The following is an 18,537-nucleotide window of genomic DNA, read 5'->3' on the forward strand; positions in this document are numbered from 1 at the left end:
AACATGCTTCCTGCACACAATCATCTAATGTTGACAAAGAATACAAACACACATGGAGGGGAAAAGACAGCTGTTTTTATTTGAAGTTGTTCTGTGTTTTCCTTACATTTTTTGCATTTATATTCTTCGTTGCTCTCTTTATATTTTTCACATTCAAAATGTGCCCATCTTTGGCAAGATTCACACTGCACCTGGAAAGGAAAAATAAAACACTCATATTCTGTTTGGTGAATACTATTAGTCAACATTTTTATCATGATTGGCAAGTAATGATACTAAGACTTATGTGTTTCTTTTCTTTTGTTTTGCTTTACCATTTCAATCATGCTGCGGTCAGCATTAGCATCTAACATGGAGCAAACAATAAGATAAGATAAGATAACCTTTATTAGTCCCACACGTGGGAAATTTGTTTTGTCACAGCAGGAAGTGGACAGTGCAAAAGTTATGAAGCAAAAATTTGAATACGATAAGAATAAATACAGTACACAGCTGTACAGAATAGAATAAAAATAATATACTATATACAGTAGAATAAAATAGAATAAAAATATACAATAAGATAAAAATAGAATACAAATGCTATATACAACTGAGTAAAAATACAACGATGCCAGAAAAGATTATTGCACTTAGTGTTATTGCACATGTGTGGATGTGTGTGTTTGTTCAGGTAAAGTCTTTGTTGTGGAGGCTGACAGCAGTGGGGAGGAAAGACCTGCGAAATCTCTCCGTCCCACACCGTGGGTGCCGCAGTCTCCCACTGAAGGAGCTGCTCAGTGCTGTCACAGTCTGCTGCATGGGGTGGGAGATGTTGTCCAACAGGGATGACAGCTTAGCCACCATTCTCCTGTCACTCACCACCTCCACTGGGTCCAGAGGGCATCCTAGAACAGAGCTGGCCCTTCGGATCACCCTGTTCAGTCTCTTCCTGTCCCCAGCAGAGATGCTGCCGCCCCAGCAGACCACACCATAAAAGATAGCAGAAGCCACCACAGAGTCATAGAAGGTCTTCAGGAGTGGGCCCTCCACTCCAAACGACCTGAGTCTCCGCAGCAAGTACAGCCTGCTCTGCCCTTTCCTGTAGAGGGCGTCTGAGTTATGATTCCAGTTAAGTCTATTGTTCAGATGAACACCAAGGTACCTGTAGCTGTCCACAGCCTCAATGTCCATACCCTGGATGTTCAGTGGTTGCAGTGGAGAATGCTTGTGCCTGCGGAAGTCTACCACCAGTTCCTTGGTTTTACTGGCGTTGATCTGGAGGTAGTTCAGCTGGCACCAGTCCACAAAGTCTTGGGTCAGACCTCTGTACTCCTTGTCTTCCCCATCAGTGATGAGGCCGACTATTGCAGAGTCATCAGAGAACTTCTGCAGGAAGCACTGGGTGGAGTTGTGGGAGAAGTCTGCAGTGTAGATGGTGAAGAGGAACGGAGCCAGAACCGTTCCCTGTGGGGCCCCCGTACTGCAGACGACCCTGTCCGACACACAGCCCTGAGTCCTCACATACTGTGGTCGGTCGGTGAGGTAGTCCAAAATCCAGGTAGTGAGGTGATGGTCCACTCCAGAGTTCTCCAGCTTGTCCTTCAGAACCGAGGGAAGAATGGTGTTGAAGGCACTGGAGAAATCAAAGAACATGATTCTCACAGTGCTTCCAGCGGTCTCCAGGTGAGCGAGGGAACGATGTAGGAGGTGAATAACGGCATCATCCGCTCCAATGCCAGGCTGGTAGGCAAACTGAAGTGGGTCCAGTGATGAGCTTGTTAGGCGCCGAAGCTGAGCCAGGACCAACCGCTCCAGGGTCTTCATCAGGTGGGATGTCAGAGCCACCGGCCTATAGCTGTTGAGGTCCTTGGGGCGTGAAGTCTTTGGCACTGGAACAACACAGGAGGTTTTCCAGAGCTGTGGGACTCTTCCCAACCTCAGGCTCAGGTTGAAGAGGTGCTCCATCACCCCACACAGTTGGTCCGCGCAGGACCTGACGACCCTCGAGCTGATGCCATCTGGACCCGCTGCCTTCTTGCCATTAATCCTCCTCAGTTCCCTCCTAACCTGGGTGGTTGAGAGAGACAGGCTGGAGGCTTGTGTTGAGTGTGTATTAGATGCTGCAGTTGGGGGTGGGGGGGAGTGAGCAGGGTGAATAGAAGAGGTGTGAAGTGTCTGAGGTGTCAGAGGTGGAACAGCAGCAGTGGGGGTGGGTGAGTCTGCAACCGATGTTGCAGACTGCCTCATGGCTGAATCAAATCTGTTGAAGAAATGATTCAGTTCATTTGCCCATCTCACATCCCTCCCAGGCAGAGAGTTCTGCTGTTTGTGGCCCGAGATGGTTCTGAGGCCTCTCCAGACTTCACCAACGTTGTTTTGCTGAAGCTGTTTCTCCATCTTCTGCCTGTAGCTGTCCTTCCCATTCCTTATCAGTCCCCTCAACTCTCTCTGCACCCTTTTCAACTCCTCTTTGTCTTTGGATTTGAAGGCCCTCCTCTTCTGCTTGAGGACAGCTTTAATTTCTGGGGTAATCCAAGGTTTGTTGTTGGAGAAACACCGTACAGTCCTGGTAGGTACGGTGTTATCCACACAGAAATTAATATAGTCAGTAATGCATGTAGTAAGGCCGTCGATGTCCTCTCCGTGGTCGTCACAGATCACCTCCCACACAGTCGACTCAAAACAGTCCTTAAGAGCCTCCTCGCTCTCCTCTGACCATCTCTGCACTGTGCGGGTGGCTGGTGGCTCCCTGCGCACTAAGGGCTCATACACAGGGACAAGGTGCAATGCAGTTATCCTCAGCGTTCCCTGAAACACATTCATAGTTAGGTTTTAATCAAACATTATTTATTGAATAATTAAAAAGTAATTGTACATGTTTCCCAAATATACTTCATGGAAAATTAGTCTCCTGAATTTTTTATATAGGGAGATAGGCCTCCATACCTTGGAGGGCCTGAGATGTCCCCAGAGAGGTGGCGTCTGATACCCAACCTGACATATAGACACAGACATACAGGCACACACAGACACAAACATCCATTCCCACCCTCATGCTCTCATATGCACTTCACACTCAACCGACGTGGAGACAGACATAAAGCTGAAATACTGATTCAATGTTCTCCAAAAGTTGATTCTGTTCATCTGTTCGTAGCGTTTTGTGGGAGAAACGTTTCGTCTCTCATCCAGGTGACTCCTTCAGTCTCACCTGACTGCAGGTTTCAATCTTATAAACAGGACATTTACATAATGACTGAAACCAGCCCACTGAAGGAACAATGGGCTGGGAGGTCAGTTCCTTAATCTTAATTATGCAAATTCTCATGACCATTGATCAACAACCACTGATCAATGGTCATGAGTACCATTCACAGCGAGCTGGGGAATGGCTGCAATCACAGCATTGTAAGATGGTGACAGATGTACCCTTAGGCCCCCTCCTCGTTTCAGAGATGGTCTTTCCCTTTTCACTAAATGGCCTACTTGACTCCACCCTCAAACCAGCGTTCCTCCAGGATGTTACATCCTCATCATTGAAAAAGTGTCCACTGGCCTGTAGGTGTAAATAGACTGCAGAGTCCTGGCCTGACGAGGTGGCTCTTCTGTGTTGTAGCCAGAGGTTGTTTGGTTTCCCCGATGTATAAATCCTGGCAATCCTCTTGCACTTAACAGCGTACACTATGTTACTCTGTTTGTGTCGGGGGACCCGATCCTTGGGGTAGACCAGTTTTTGGTGCAGCGTGTTTTTGGGTTTAAAAGCCACAGAGACCCGGTGTTTAGAAAAAATGCATCTCAACTGCTCCGATACTCCTGACACGTACGGGATCACTACAGGTTTTCTCTTAGGCAGCGGTTGTCCTTCTCACCTGGATCGGCTGGAGCTTTCTTTAGGCGCCTTTCCAGCTTTGACAAAAGTCCAGCTGGGACACACTTATGCTACGTCCAGATGAACAGAATCCACTTTTGGAGATTTACTTTCCTGGATGATTGAGAATGCATCAAGACGTTCCTCCTAAAGTGTTATTCAGTGTTGTGACAGTCAGCTGCTTCAGCTGCTGCTGGGATGGGCTGTGGCAAAGAGAACAGAGAAAATCCAAATCAGAGTTTTTCTCTGAATTAAAAGCAAGGAAACAACAATATATTCTACATGGTGAAACTGATGGTTTATGGTGTTTGGCTCTGTTTTTCTGTATTCATGCAGATAAAGTGTAAACTCAGATGAATTATACCATCAAATGTTAAAGGAAACTATCAGGATGAATGTCTGTGAGCTGAGAAGGACGTGAAGCGAGCAGTTTATCCCAGAGCTGAAGCTGCTCTGTGTGCAGAGATGAGCTCAGATTCCTGCTGTGATTGATCAACAGTCACAGAAATGTAGACTTGTAGTTATTACTGCAGTATGGTCACAGCAGATACTGATAAACATGTATTATGAGGATGGATGATCATGTTTCTCACTCTCTCCTTTAAATCTCAGTTTTTTTCTTCTTCACAGTTTATCTGTTAATTTATTAATGAATAACACTGAAAGAGTTTCTGTTATATTTCCCCTTGAACATCAGCTTATTAGGGCGGCATTAGGAAATAGCCCCCCTCCAAAGAATGAATAAATGAATGATGATAATAATGAAATGATTCAAAAGCAGAGCTCAGAGTGGTAGAATGGTCAAACATGGATCCACGGGTGGTTCAACTGCATTTGGTGACGTGACTAAAGCAAATCTTTCAAATAATCCCACCATCAACGGGATGTTGTCTCCTTTACTATGGTTACTTTACTTGGTCACCGTGTGAGTTTCTTTGAAATGAACCAAATTCTTTTATTTGTTGATTGTTGCATATTTAACCTCTACAGTCAGGAAAGGAGGAGATGAGGCCTCAACAATGTTGGGTTGTAGCTGTGGTTCAGGTTAGAGTGAGTGTCCATGGAATAAATGTAAGTCAGTGAACTGGAAACATGACTGTGTTCAAACTTTGTTTTCCTTTTTATAATGAGTCTAATCAAAGGTGGACAGAAGTATCTCCACTTTGACTTTTCTGTGTCACCATCAGAGCTTCTGCACAGTGTGGAGAAAGATCCAGAAGCAGAGCTGGACTGCAGACAGTCAGTCAGAGCAGCTGTGTACAAAGTAAGACTGAACATCTGTCTGCTGATGGACTCATTTCTGAAAACTGGACTTCTTGTGTTGTTCAGACATTGAAGAGTTTTCTTTCTCTTTAGTCTCATTGTTTTTCTTTCTTTCAGCAGATGTTGGTCTGCAGGAGGTTTTAGATGAACATAAGATCAGCCTGAGGAGGAGATGTGAACGTGTGACTGAAGGAAGTGATGAAACAGGAAGTAGAACCCTCCTCAACAGGATCTACACTGACCTCTACATCACAGAGGGACAGAGTGAAGAGGTTCATACCCAACATGAGGTGAGGCAGCTGGAGACAGCTTCCAAGATGGACGCCCTCCATGACGCTCCAATCAGGTGCCAGGACATCTTTAAAGCCTTACCTGACCAACAGAGACCCATCAGAGTGGTTCTGACCAACGGCGTGGCTGGTGTTGGAAAAACCTTCTCAGTGCAGATGTTCACTCTGGACTGGGCAGAGGGCTTGGAGAACCAACATGTCAGTGTGGTGGTTCTGCTTTCATTCAGGGAGCTGAACCTGATCAGAGATGAGCAGTACAGTCTTCTGGAGCTGCTCCATGTTTTCCATCCAACATTACAGAAGGTTACAGCAGAGAAGCTGGCTGTCTCTCAGCTTTTGTTCATCTTTGACGGCCTGGATGAAAGCAGACTTTCATTGGATTTCACCAACAGGAAGCTGCTGTCTGATGTCACACAGAAGTCATCAGTCAGCCAGCTGCTGACAAACCTCATCCAGGGAAATCTGCTTCTCTCGGCTCTTGTCTGGATAACTTCCCGACCCGCAGCAGCCAATCAGATCCCTCCTACATGTGTTGACAGGCTAACAGAAGTACGAGGCTTCACTGACGCCCAGAAGGAGGATTACTTCAGGAGGAGATTCAGTGATGAAGAGCTGTCCAGCAGAATCATCTCCCACATGAAGACATCCAGGAGCCTCCACATCATGTGTAGTATCCCAGTCTTCTGCTGGATCACTGCTACAGTTCTGGAGCACATGTTGACTACAGAGCAGAGAGGAGAGCTGCCCAAGACCCTGACTGACATGTACTCACACTTCCTGCTGCTTCAGACAAACAGGAAGAAGAACAAGTACCATGAGGGACGTGAGACGAGTCCACAGGAGCTGACGGAGGCTGACAGGGAAGTTCTTCTGAAGCTGGGGAGGCTGGCGTTTGAACATCTGGAGAAACGAAACATCATGTTCTACCAAGAAGACCTGGAGCAGTGTGGTCTGGATGTGACAGAGGCCTCGGTGTACTCAGGAGTTTGTACAGAGATCTTCAAAAGAGAGTGTGTGATCTTCCAGAAACCAGTCTACTGCTTTGTTCATCTGAGCATTCAGGAGTTTCTGGCTGCTGTCTACATGTTCCACTGTCACACCAGCAGGAAGACAGAGGTGCTGAAGATGTTTCTAAAATCAGAATCTTTAATCAAGATGATTTTCAGTCTTTTTGATAACAAAGATCTCCAATCACTTGATGTATTTCTGAGGAGAGTCATGGAGAAATCCCTCCAGAGTAAAAATGGCCACCTGGACCTGTTTGTTCGCTTCCTTCATGGCCTCTGTCTGGAGTCCAACCAGAGACTCTTAGTAGGTCTGCTGGGTCAGACAGAGATCAGTCCAGGAACCATCCAGAGAGTCATCAACAACCTGAAGGAGATGAACAGTGATAAAATCTCTCCTGACAGAAGCATCAACATCTTCCACTGTCTGATGGAGATGAACCACCTCTCATTATTTCAGGAGATCCAAGAGTTCCTGAAGTCAGAGAACAGATCAGAGAAGAAACTCTCTGAGATCCAGTGCTCAGCTCTGGCCTTCATGCTGCAGATGTCAGAGGAGGTTCTGGATGAGTTGGACCTGCTGAAGTACAAAACATCAGAGCGGGGACGACAGAGACTGATTCCAGCTGTGAGGAACTGCAGAAAGGCTGGATGAGTCCAGATGTGATCACTAACATCATTGATCAGTGTAGGTTAGTAGTTTAATGTTGAAAATAAAATCAGATTGTAACCACAAAGTGTTTGTGTCCGTACGCTGCAACCTTCCACACCATTCCTTTATTGTACAGACTCAGCAGCAGCTCCATGGATCCCAAATCCAAGAGTGGAGAACAGATTTGAAGTGTGTCACATCCATGCAGTCACAGCTGTTTCCACCATGTTTCCACTGATATTGATCCTGTTCAATGACACGTTTCATATCAGTGAATATGTTCTTTAGGATGTCCACTGACATGTTTAAGTGTCCTGCTGGAAATCACTCAAATCATCCATGAAATCCATGAAAAATCCTTTTAGTGTTTCTAACTTCTCCCTCTGTCCTCTCTCTCTCTCCATCCTCCTCACTGCTTCTTTCACTGATAATCACACAAACATCGTATTCAGCTACAAAATAACACAATAATATCATCTGATCATCATTATTATAAGAGCAGGATCCATATTTGATATCAGAGTAACACACTGCTTGGTTATGTGCAGTCATCATCAGTGACTGTGGGTCAAACAGAAGCTCTCTGATTGGTTGCTGACCTTGGTCACCTGTCCACTCTCACCTGTTTGTGTTTGCTCTCTCTTTGCTGTCTCCATCCTCTCTCTCCTTTCTCTCCCTCTCTGTCTTTGTACGTCACTCAGGTCCAATGGAAACAGTGACATTTACAAACCAATCAAAGACAAACTGATCCATGTCAGGTTATAACAATATTCAAAGTGAATACAGTCTGCTGCTGGACACAGACAGGTAACATCATTTTGACCTGCTGTCACCTGGATCTGGACTCATAAACACTGAAGCCCTGAACAGGAATACAAATCATTTTCTGCCAACTAGCGACACAGCAGCAGATAATGGCTCAGAAAGCTCAAATGAGCCAATCATTTCTGTGTTTAGTTCCCCTGAAATCAGATCTGATATCAGCAGCTCTGAGTTCATTCATCATTATTGTCCAGTGATGAGATTTCTGCTCCGTTTGGTAACAGTCAGCAGGTTTTTCCTGCGTGTGGACGTGAACAGTCGTACCTGACAGCAGGTAGCAAACAGAGATCATCTTTCCAGCTGGAACTCTTCACTGAGCTGAACTCATTCAAAATGTTCTGGAGTCAAAACAGGAAACAGTCCAAATGTGTGTCTTCACTCTGACTCTGGATCAGATCTCAGTGACAGACTGTGGACATTATGGAAGCCTAAATGTGACACCATCTTCCTCCTTCATCTGCAGATTAAAGCCAAACAAAGATTCTCATTAAAAGTCTGCAGGTCTGAGAGAGACTCAATCGTTGTGTCATGTCAAACACAGTAAGAGGAGCTGAAGCACAGATGTGAAGAGCAGATTCATCAGATTATGACCTCACTCTGTTTTGTCTTCATATATATTCAGTCTGTGTTTATAATGCAGATTTTCTGCTTTTATAATAACACATTTTATTTTTTCTATCATCACAGACTGACTCAGTGTGGACTCTCAGAGTCTCACTGTGAAGTTGTGGCCTCAGCTCTGAAGTCCAACCCCTCCCATCTGACAGAGCTGGACATTAGTAACAACAAGCTGCAGGATTCAGGTGTGAAGCTTCTGTGTGCTGGACTGGAGAGTCCAAACTGTCGACTGGAGACTCTGAGGTGAGTTCACTGACTGCGGCTGTTGTTGTTTTTCTATATTTCAGGTCTTTGATTGATGTTTGAAACTTTCTTTAGTTCCTACATGTTCAGGATGTGTCTGAAGACAAATGTGAAGAAGTTTGAGTGCTTTCAGAAATGTTGTCTTTCCAAACGACTGAACAACAGTTTTTCCTTTTGGCTCCAAACAGAAGTGACAGACTTGAGCAGGGTTCATTTAAAGGCTGACAGAAGTGGAGTGGTGACGGGGAGATGTTTGACAGGACAGTGTTTCAGCCTCCACAGGTTCATGTTGTGCTCCATCAGTCAGTAAAGATGAAGTCAGTGCTGATGAGGCTGTAGAGTGTGTGAGGGATGCGAATGAGGATGATGAAGATCTGATGATAGCAGGTAAAAACAGGCTGCAGAGACTTTGAGCCATACAGGGCACACAGTGTGTGTACAGAACAGCTGAAATCATTATGGAGGCCTCACTGGAATATGGAAGCATCACAGTACAGCTTCAGTGAAGCATTAAAGTCTCTGATATGAGATGAGAAATGAAGCAGCCAGAGCTTTTTCATGAGTGGAAATCCACTGTGACTGTGAGCTGCTGCTACAGCCTCCAGATTAGCCAGCAGCTCATCCTGCTCAACATTTTCTCACCAACTTTAATGGAAGTGTGATGTTTTCAGCTGGAGTGATGGTCAGGGTGGCCTCCCTCTCCTCTTCTTCTCCTCTTCCTCTTTCATTTGTAAAGCCACTTCTGCTGCTTTCATTCATTTGGAAGTCCTGTAGCTGAGTTTGGGAGAGACTAACAGCCTCGGCAGCAGAGGGGAGAAAGGCTGTAACACCACCACTTTACTCTGTTCTACCTGTCACATCATTTTATCAGGAAACAAATATGCTCATGTTTTTACTATGTTTGTCTTGAAGATGTAAGAAGATCACATGGTGCTTTTTATTATTGTGTTGGTTTGTTTCATGTCTCTTGGATGGAGCCCAGCTGTGCGTGGCCCCTGGGCCTGTGGTCAGAGTGTGTGCTGGATAATCCGGCCCAGGATGAGGCCAAACTGACATGGGATGAAATGTCTGTCACATAATTGAGCTTAGTGTAGTTTCATTTCTGCACAATTTAAAAACAACCAAAACTTTGTTCTGTCTTTTCTATGTTATACTGTAGACTTTCTTTGATACTGTGTCCAAAAGGAGCAGCTTTTACTTTGAAGGGGAGCCGTCTGTTTCCTCTTCAGGTTGGATGATGGAAGCAAATGAGTGTGTGATGTTCTTTCAGTGTTGCACTTTGTAGACGCTCCCTGAGCACTGGTCTCACAGCCAGCTGCACATAGAGACCAGTGTTGTTAGTCCAGGTCAGAAGATGACTTGTTGGAATGAAAATGAGCTTGTAGTTTGTCTGCTTTAACCCTTTAAAGCCGGTCGGAGCGGGCATGCTCTGTTTTGAGTAACTCTTTTTAAATCACTGCAACCACGTAAGCTAGCGCAATAATTTTTTTGCATATGAAACCGGAGGAGTTGTACTTACATCTTATGCCATCAGCTTGTCCTCGGTCACAGTTTCCTTCCACATAAAGCTTTGCAAAAACTGCATAAAAATCACTTGCAGCAACAAAAACATAATATTCCAGAAACACGCTTTGCCGATCCGATCAGCTATTTGTAACATTTCCTACGTCCATCAGCGCGAACTATCATATGTCCTCCATGTCCTGCCCAAAAGCGGGAGTGATGTCATTTTGTGGAAATGTAGTTTTTTACCATCAGGGCCTTATGAGCTTATACTGGTGTTTTTAAAAGTTATCTTTGACTTCATGACTTTCTGTGTCGTTTCTGGGATGCTTAGGACTCATATTGCACTGCTGGAAATAGTTTATTTTAATGCAAATGCTGTTTTTTTTGCAAATTTACATTATAATATTTATTTTCATTTTTCCTGCAGTATATGAAAATTGGTGTATTTCAAAAATAAAACTATTAAGACACTTAAAATAAATTTCCTGTGGTGGGAAACAATTTTGTGCAACTTTTTTGTATTTACAGTTTTGAGGGATAAGCCTCTTAAATTTCTCTAACTAGAAATATATGTTAAAAAAAAGTAAAACGATTTTAAATTATTTTGTAGTTTATTGCACTTTTTTGCAATGGATGTAATTACTAATATGTAATTGTATGTAATATGTAAATGTAATTGCACTTAATTCAGACATATTATTAAAATTTGGGATATAATGGTTGTATTGATGTATATCAACTTGAAATGCTCCCAAAAATGGCACCACAGCATGTAAACATATAATATAACCTCTAGCGGACTTGGTTCTATGGTAGGTCTTAAAGGGTTAATAATGTGACTGGAAAAAGGTGTTGGACTTCAAATATGTCCATTTCTTTCACACTTCACCTTTAAAAGTGAAGCCTTGTGGTTCCTGGAAGTAAAAACACGACTTTTTCAAGTCTTTGTCCTGTTTTTATGATAAATGTACGACTTTAATGTGAAACATTCAGAGTTTTTTCTCTTGTTGTGTTTGTTTGAAGCTGCTTCCTGTTGGCTTCAGCTGTTTGGAGTTTCCATTTTCTAAACTTCTACATTCTGAACCTTCTTCAGCTCTGAACAGATGATGAAACACTGAATGATTTCAAGCTCACACTTTGTCTAATAAACTTACATCTTTCATTTTTTATACAGATTGAGTGTCTGTGGTTTGTCAGAGATCAGCTGTGATTATCTGGCAGCAGCACTGAAGTCCAACCCCTGCCATCTGAGACTGCTGGAGCTGAGCCCTAACTACAAGCTGCAGGATTCAGGAGTGAAGCATCTGTGTGGTTTCCTGGAGAGTCCAGGATGTGGACTTGAAACTCTGAGGTCAGTCAGCATGTTTTAGTTGTGCTGAGATGAATACATAGCTGGACTGGCCATCGGGCATACCGGGCATTTGCCCGGTGGGCCGATGGTGATTTTTTGTTTTTTTGGGCCGATGGGGGTTTTTTTTTTCATGTTTTTTCCGTAACGGTATAAACACTGCACATGTTTGTTTTTTTGTTTATTTATAAGGAACCCCATTAGCTTCCACAACAGTGGTTGCTAGTCTTCCTGGGGCCCAAACCATCAAATACCACCAAATAAAATGTTACACAATGAGTTGGATGCAAATTGTCCACATAATTTGGCTCTTAGATCCACAATAAGGTTTTACAATTCTGAAAATGTAAACATGTGAATATTAAAAATTATATAAAAAAGCAAAAAAACCAAAACACAACACTCATACAAAATACACAATTTCCATTACAAGTGACATTACCCTCTACAATTTTTACAAATACATTAAAAACGGCCTAAATAGGCTTTTAGGTGATTTTTAAAATTATGAATAGAAGCCAATTCTCTAATTGCATAAGGCAACTTATTCCACTGAAAAGATGCTTTAAATATAACAGAGTTTTTCAAAAAGTTACTTTTAACTCGAGGAGTTACTAAATTGTGGTTAGTTGAGAATCGTGTAGCATGATTATGTATTTCATCTGGATACTGCAACTGAGCATAAAAAAAGTGTGGTGTGTTTACCAGTATTGCTTTCTTTAAAAATACAAGTAAGCCATAGTATAATTTAGCTTGTACAGAAAGCCAAGAAAGTTTATCGTGCATTTTATCAATACTTGTATAGTATGAACACCTTAACACTAATCTGGCCGCCCTATTTTGGACTAACTGAAGTCTGTTCAGATCTGTCTTATTAGCTGCAGAACAAATGATTGAGCAGTACTCTAGATGAGATAATACTAGTGCATTAATGACATCTTTCATAATTGAAGAAGTGATGTAAAAAGAGCATTTCCTAGCTATAGCTATGCCCTGTCCCATTTTCTTAATAACAGAGTTGATGTGCTGAGACCATGAAAGGTGGTGGTTTATGGTAACACCAAGTAATTTAATCTGGGTGACCTGTTCTAATGCCGATCCAGCTATGGAAAGATTTAGTTGTGGGCTGTTGACTAAGCGTACTCTACTTCCTATTAACATGGATTTGGATTTAGACACGTTTAAAATCATGTTGTTTTTACTTATCCAATCAAACACATTCAGCAAATCTAGTTGTAACACGCTTGTCAATTCAGAGTGGCTACTGGCTGAATAAAACATGGTGGAATCATCAGCATACATTACAAGATGAGATTTATCCAGGACATACGGCAAATCATTTGTAAAGACTGAGTAGAGAAGTGGACCGAAGCAGCTGCCTTGGGGTAGACCACAGTTCATTTCACAGCCCTCCGAGAAATAACCATTATAATAAACCTTTTGCCTTCTTCCAGACAGATAACTTTCCATCCAGCACAAAGCAGCTGGTGAAAATCCATAACATTTTAGTTTATCTATCAAAAGATCATGATTTATCAAATCAAATGCAGCACTAAAATCCAAAAATACCACCCCGGCCAAATTCCCATTATCCAGATATTTGTACCAGTTATCTGTCATGTGAATAAGAGCTGAACTGGTGGAATAACCAGGTTTGTAGGCATGTTGAAACTGAGTGAGTAACTGATTTTCTATTAGGTAACGTTGAATTTGTTCATAGACAATCCTCTCCATAATTTTACTTAGAATGGGGAGCAGACTAATAGATCTGCTATTGACACCATTAAAAACGTCATTCTTGTTTTTAGGGATGGGAATTATTTTCGATTCTTTCCACTGCAATGGAAATAAGCTGCATGCCAAAGATCTATTACATATGGGACATATAGGAAGGGACACAAACTTGGCTGGAAGTTTGAGCAGTTTACTGTCTATGTTATCAGAGCCGGAGGATGTATCGTCAGGAAGTGATATCAATAAGCGCTCTACCATCTGCACGTTCACTGCCTCAAACTTAAATTGGCATAGCTTATTATTCATGATAACATCCTGTATAAGACGACGTGATAAGGTGGGATCGCCTTTGCTCATATTAGATTTTAAATTTGTTATTTTATTGCTGTAATAATTCGCAAAATAATTGGCTATGTCCTTAGCTTTACTTATAAACCTACCACCCGTGTAGATGTGAGACATCACCATAGCAAGATCTCTACCCATTATATTATTTAAAACTTTCCACACCTTTTTGCTGTCCTTATTGGCCTCCTTGAGCTTAAGTTGATAATATTCTTTCTTCTTGCGCCTATTCAATTTAGTTACTTGATTTCTTAACTCGTGATATCTTGCCCACTCTTGTGGACTGATAGACTTATGTGCTTTTGCTATATTCCTTTCTGACATTGCAACCTTAAGTTCATTATCTAACCAAGGTGCGTAGTTCTTTTTAACAGTAAATCTTTTTAAGGGGGCATGTTTGTCAGCCAGGTAGCAAAAGTTTTCAATAAACATAGATAATGCCATATCAGGGTCACTCTCGAGGCAGATGTCAGTCCAGTGAATTTCTTTTACGTCATTAATATACTTATCTGCATTGAAATTTTTGTATGATCTATGAAAAATAATCTTTTGTGCAGTTTTCAGTGGTTTCATTTTCTTGGTCAAACCTACAAGATTATGGTCACTATAACCAACTGGAATAGAAACAATATTAGAGCAATGCTCAGGAACATTTGTATATATATGATCAATGCATAATGATGACCTATGACCTCCAGCGTTGACCGTGACCCGGGTGGGAATGGTGATCATCTGAGACAGGCAACAAGCCGACGCTGATGAACTTATCTTTTTCCTTAAAGAACAAGAAGGAGCTGACCAATTGATATTAAAGTCTCCTAATAAGAACATGTCTTTGTTTTCCTCAGTTACTCTTTCCAGCATTTCACAGATTCGTTTTACATACAACATATTACTACTTGGGGGTCTATAGCAGCAACCTGCTAATACAGGCCTGCCATAGAGCGGGTGTAACTGAACCCACACAATTTCCAGGTCGTTAAACATTAAGTCTGTACGTAGTTTGCTTGCCATCCATCCATCCATCCATTTTCATCCGCTTTATCCGAGGCCGGGTCGCGGGGGCAGCAGCCTAAGCAAAGAGGCCCAGACCTCCCTCTCCCCAGCCACCTCCTCCAGCTTATCCGGGGGAATACCAAGGCGTTCCCAGGCAAGCCGAGAGATATAATCTCTCCAGCGTGTCCTGGGTCTGCCCCGGGGCCTCCTCCCGGTGGGACATGCCTGGAACACCTCACCCAGGAGGCGCCCAGGGGGCATCCTTGTCAGATGCCCGAACCACCTCAGCTGGCTCCTTTCGATGTGGAGCAGCAGCTGCTCTACTCTGAGCCCCTCCCGGATGGCCGAACTTCTCACCCTATCTCTAAGGGAGAGGCCAGCCACCCTTCGGAGGAAGCTCATTTCTGCCGCTTGTATCCGCGATCTCGTTCTTTCGGTCACTACCCACAGCTCGTGGCCATAGGTGAGGGTAGGGACGTAGATCGACCGGTAAATTGAGAGCTTCGCTTTTACACTCAGCTCCCTCTTCACCACGACGGACCGGTGCAGCGTCCGCATTACTGCAGCTGCAGCCCCAATCCGTCTGTCGATCTCCGGCTCCCTTCTCCCATCACTCGCGAACAAGACCCCGAGATACTTGAACTCCTCCACTTGGGGCAGGAACTCATCCCCGACCCGGAGTGGGCACTCCACCCTTTTCCGGCTGAGAACCATGGCCTCAGATTTGGAGGTGCTGATCCTCATTCCCGCTGCTTCACACTCGGCTGCGAACCGTTCCAGTGCGAGCTGGAGGCCCTCACCCAGCTCGCACTGGCAAGTTTGCTTGCCATATTATCATTAATGTATAGGGCTACGCCCCCTCCAAATCTGTTCCTGTCCTTCCTATACAACTTATAACCGTTTATTTCAAATTCATTATTCTCAAAGGCAGCATCTAAATGTGTCTCGGAAATAGCCAGCACACTTATCTAACTAAGGGAGTTTTTCCTTCCCACTGTCGCCAAAGTGCTTGCTCATAGGGGGTCATATGATTGTTGGGTTTTTCTCTGTATCTATGAAGCGCCTTGAGGCGACTTTTGTTGTGATTTGGCGCTATATAAATAAAATTGAATTGAATTGAATTGAACTTATCGTATTTATTGACAACAGTGACTGAATTTCCTGAGTCTTATATTTAAGGCTACAAATATTAACATGAGCCACTGAAAAATCTTTAACGGAGAATCCGGGAATAAGTATAGGATCCGACATTTGCAGACCGATCGATCTCAACAGCAACACTGCACATGTGTCAAGGTCAAGGCCCGCGGGCCACATCCGGCCCGGCGTACATTTATATCCGGCCCGCGAGATCGTTTTATATAGATGTACTATTATTGTTATGCATGGCCCTGCGATATGAGGCGCTAATAATATACAAACTACAGATCCCATAATGCAGCGCTGCAGCCTCCTTGTTGAACGCTAAACTTCTGTTATTGCGAAGCTAACCGCTCACAATGGTGGAGAGAAAAGTTGATTCTGAAAGCAGAGCCTTTCAGCGCCAGTGGGTGACTGAATATATGTTTACATACATTGCTGGTAAACCCGTGTGTCTTAAAGAAGACACACGGGAAGAAGAAGAATCTGACATTTCAGCAGACTTTTTTCATCAGAGCAAAATCACAAATTGAAGCTGTTGTGAATGAAAATTTTATTGTAGCAGAGGAGCGAAATGAGCCCGGTACCACTCTGAAGAGCTGCATGATGAAGCTGTGCGACGTCTTGTGTCCAGACAAAATGCAGATTTTGGAAAATGTGAGCCTGAGCAGAAATACGATTGCTGATTGGGTTTGTGAGATGGCCACTGATTTAAGAACACAGTTGTGTGAAAGAAGCAAAAACTTTATTGCATACTCTCTTGCTGTGGATGAAAGTACAGACAAACTGAATTGCACAGGGGGCCAAACAGAAACACATGAAGCAGATTTTCCTGTTCTGGCTTTTTATAGCAGATAACCTTCTAAATATTCTGCAGTCCATCAAAACTGAAGCAAACCATGAATCAACATGTGAACATGAGCTGATGCTGCTGAAGTGAAGCAAAGTTCCAGAGGTTTGATTACAGACACAGCTGAGAGTTTGTAATCTGTCATCATTTTAAAAGGTTTAAATTTCTTCAGTATTGAACAGCAGAAATGAGGCTTTGTTTTCGGAGGCCGACAGCAGTGAACACAACAGCAGACTGGTGCGTAATAAGCAGTGAATAATGCAGGAAACAGATTTTTGAAGGTAAACTGTTCTTGAAGTACACTGAGAGAGAGAGAGCTGTGCAGGAAGTAAACGTCAAAGTCAGAGAGAATTCATGATGATGTTCATCAAACATAAAGCGTAGTTTGGATCTTCTTCTGCTGCTGGTTCAGTCAGTTTTGGTTGGAGACAGATGAAACCTGCAGCTTCAGGATCTGTGAGCTGTCCACTTTCAGCCCCGACGGCGTGTCCGTGTACGTGCCGTCGAGTGAACGATCCACGCTCTGTGTTTCCATCTTTGTGTGTTTAGCTGCTCTCATTTACTGTTTTATCTGTTTGCTTGTTGTTGAAATACTTTTGGGAGCTTTAACCTGAGATTCTGGCAAAATACATTTATATTAAAAATCGATTCAGGATTGAATGAATCAACATCGCTTTATTCAAATTAAAACCATTTAAATAGGAAAATCCATTTTTTTACACCCGCCTCTAATGCTGGGTAATGTCAGCTGGTCCATGTGCAGCTGGCTGTGAGGCTCAGGGAGCGTCTACAAAGTGCAACACTGAAAGAACATCATCCATAATCGCATCCAGTAGTGGCTAGTTAATGGGCGATTGTGGCTCAAGAGTTGGGAGTTCGCCTTGTAATTGGAAGGTTGCCGGTTCGAGCCCTGGCTTGGACAGTATCGGTCGTTGTGTCCTTGGGCAAGACACTTCACCCATTGCCTACTGGTGGTGGTCAGAGGGCCCGGTGGCGCCAGTGTTCGGCAGCCTCGCCTCTGTCAGTGCGCCCCAGGGTGGCTGTGGCTACAATGTAGCTTGCCATCACCAGTGTGTGAATGTGGTGTGAATGGGTGGATGACTGGATATGTAAAGCGCTTTGGGGTCCTTAGGGACTAGTAAAGCGCTATATAAATACAGGCCATTTACCGGGCCATAAACATTGAGTAATAACTGCACTCTCATACAGCGAGACTCAAATGCCTTTAAACATCAGCTTATCCTGCTGATCCAAGTCCAACACTGAGTTTGTAAAAACATGTTTGTCAATCATTTTGTTTGGTTTCTGAGGAAAATGATTCAATAACTTTGTAGTGTTCTGTTGCAGAGTGTAGCAACTCCGATCAAACACCAAGCTAAACCTCTGTCAATGAATACACGAGTCCGAGTAGAGTTGACTTTTTACTCAGAATCTTCATTTGACAAGCGGTGAAAACTGTAGTTGAAAAGAAATACAGAATAGAAAAAATGATCGTTTACATAAATATTGCATCATGAAATAACTCAAAATGTGACCTTACACCTTCGTGTTAGCTTTAGCAACAGTAATGATCATCAAAACTGCCCTTTTTTAACATGTACAAATCAACCTCCATGAATCACAAATAAAATATAATTTTTAACAAATACCGCTATTTATGCCTTTTTAACACCTTCACCATGAAATATATACACTTACGACGTTGCCTGAACAATGTTCCCAAGTGGATGGCTGTGGATAAGCCTCAGAGCAAGACCGCATGTCCCTCTCCCTCTTAGAGCAACCAGGAAGAGGAATTAAACAGGAAATGAAGTAATACAGGTCACCCACCAGGAAGTGAGGTCACCAGCAAGCTAACCTTCAAATTTGGGTCTGC

Source organism: Rhamphochromis longiceps, linkage group LG3, assembly GCF_057381845.1.
Source record: "Rhamphochromis longiceps isolate RC_006_pf linkage group LG3, R_longiceps_female_GT1.1, whole genome shotgun sequence".
In the NCBI taxonomy this organism is placed as follows: domain Eukaryota; kingdom Metazoa; phylum Chordata; class Actinopteri; order Cichliformes; family Cichlidae; genus Rhamphochromis; species Rhamphochromis longiceps.